We start from the raw sequence: 2,500 nt of genomic DNA, 5'->3' as shown, positions 1-2,500 counted from the left end.
GATGGCTTTGAGGTGTGCCAGGAGCAGGCGCTCAAAAGACTTCATTACCACAGATGTAAGGGCGACCGGTCTGTAATCATTTAGTCCTGTTGGCCTTAGCTTTTTGGGCACAGCGATGATGGTGGAGGACTTGAGACAGGCTGGTACATGGCATGTCTCCAGGGAGGTGTTAAAGATGTTGGTGAACACCGGAGACAGCTGGTCAGCGCAGTGCCTGAGGGTGGCTGGAGAGACAGAGTCCGGCCCGGCTGCTTTGCGTGGATTCTGCCTCTTGAAAAGCCCATTAACTTCTCCCTCCTGAAAGGAGAGAGTCGTTTCTGTAGTATGGGTGGGGGATGGGGCCTCTTGGGTGGGAAGGGGTGGTTCAGGACAGTCCAATTGTCTTTCAAATCTACGGTAGAACTCGTTCAGGTCGTTGGCTAGGCGGGAGTCGTTAGTGGTGTGGGGCGCTCTGGGTTTGTAGTTGGTGATGTGCCTGAGCCCTTTGGCAGACAGAAGCAGCGTCGTTAGTAGAGAACTGGTGTTTTAGTGTCTCTGAGTACAGTCGTTTAGCCTCTCTCACCGCTTTGCTAAACCTGTTCTTCGACTCCTTGAATCTGTCTCTATCCCCACTCCTAAACGCTTCCTCCTTCTCCAACCTCAACCTTTTGAGCTTTGCTGAGAACCAGGGCTTGTTGTTGTTAAAGTTCACCCTGGTACGTGTTGGGATACAGCAGTCCTCACAGAAGCTGATGTACACAGCCTCTGTGAGTTCATCCAGACTATTGGTAGCAGTCGTGAACATATCCCAGTCAGTACAGTCTAAGCACGCCCGCAAATCTTCCACAGCCTCACTGGTCCACTGTTTAGATGTCCTCACAGCAGGTTTACAGAGTTTTAGTTGCTGCCTGTATGCACGAATCAGGTGGACCAAGGGAGTTCTGTGCGAGCCGAACAGCCCCGTGACCCACAAGAGAAACATCCCCGCCAAATTCGAGCGTTTGACGGGGTCTATCCGTGAAAAAATATTCACGTTTTTGAGTGCACATGCATTTCTGCTGCAAATGCCTCTGGAAGTTTCATGCCGTTCGTATGCCAATTGTGGCAACACGAAAATGACCCGTTTTCCCATTCCGAGGGATTTCTGTGCGACCCTAACAGCCCCGTGAGCCACAAGAGACACATCCCCGCCAATTTCTAGCGTTTCACGGGGTCTATCCGTGAAAAATATAGACGTTTTTGAGTGCACATGCATTTCTGCTGCAGATGCCTCTGGAAGTTTCATGCCGTTCGTACGCAATGTGGCAACACGAAAATGACCCCTTTTCCCATTCCGAGGGATTTCTGTGCGACCCTAACTAACAGCGCCCGTGAGCCACAAGAGAGACATCCCCGCCAATTTATAGCGTTTCACGGGGTCTATCCGTGAAAAATATAGACGTTTTTGAGTGCACATGCATTCCTGCTGCAAATGCCTCTGGAAGTTTCATGCCGTTCCTATGCAATGTGGCCACACAAAAATGACCCGTTTTCCCATTCCGAGGCATTTCTGTGCGACCCTAACAGCCCCGTGAGCCACAAGAGAGACATCCCCGCCAACTTCTAGCGTTTGACGGGGTCTATGCGTGAAAAATATTAAAATTTTTGAGTGCACGTGCCTTTCTGCTGCAAATGCCTCTGGAAGTTTCATGGCGTTCCTATGCAATGTGGCAACACGAAAATGACCCCTTTTCCCATTCCGAGGGAGTTCTGTGCCACCCTAACAGCCCCGTGAGCCACAAGAGACACATCCCCCCAATTTCTAGCGTTTCACGGGGTCTATCCGTGAAACATATAGAAGTTTTTGAGTGCACATGCATTCCTGCTGCAAATGCCTCTGGAAGTTTCATGCGGTTCGTACGCAATGTGGCAACACGAAAATGACCCGTTTTCCCATTCCCAGGGATTTCTGTGCGACCCGAACAGCCCCGTGAGCCACAAGAGACACATCCCCGCCAATTTCTAGCGTTTCACGGGGTCTATCCGTGAAAAATATCAATTTTTTTTTGACTGCACATGCATTTCTGCTGCAAATGCCTCTGGAAGTTGCATGCGGTTCGCATGCAATGTGGCGACACGAAAATGACCCGTTTTCCCATTCCGAGGGATTTCTGTGCCACCCTAACAGCCCCGTGAGCCACAAGAGAGACATCCCCGCCAATTTCTAGCGTATCACGGGGTCTATCCGTGAGAAATATTCACTTTTTCGAGTGCACATGCATTCCTGCTGCAAATGCCTCTGGAAGTTTCATGCGGTTCGTATGCAATGTGGCGACACGAAAATGACCCGTTTTCCCATTCCGAGGGATTTCTGTGCCACCCTAACAGCCCCGTGAGCCACAAGAGAGACATCCCCGCCCACTTCTAGCGTTTCACGGGGTCTCTCCGTGAAAAATATCACATTTTTTGAGTGCACATGCATTCCTGCTGCAAATGCCTCTGGAAGTTTCATGCGGTTCGCATGCAATGTGGCGACACGAAA

Source organism: Petromyzon marinus, unplaced genomic scaffold (genome assembly GCF_048934315.1).
Source record: "Petromyzon marinus isolate PM22_M1 ecotype Great Lakes invasive population unplaced genomic scaffold, UKy_Petmar_22M1.pri1.0 PM_G_Scaffold_6, whole genome shotgun sequence".
In the NCBI taxonomy this organism is placed as follows: domain Eukaryota; kingdom Metazoa; phylum Chordata; class Hyperoartia; order Petromyzontiformes; family Petromyzontidae; genus Petromyzon; species Petromyzon marinus.
This window is presented reverse-complemented; position numbering follows the sequence as displayed.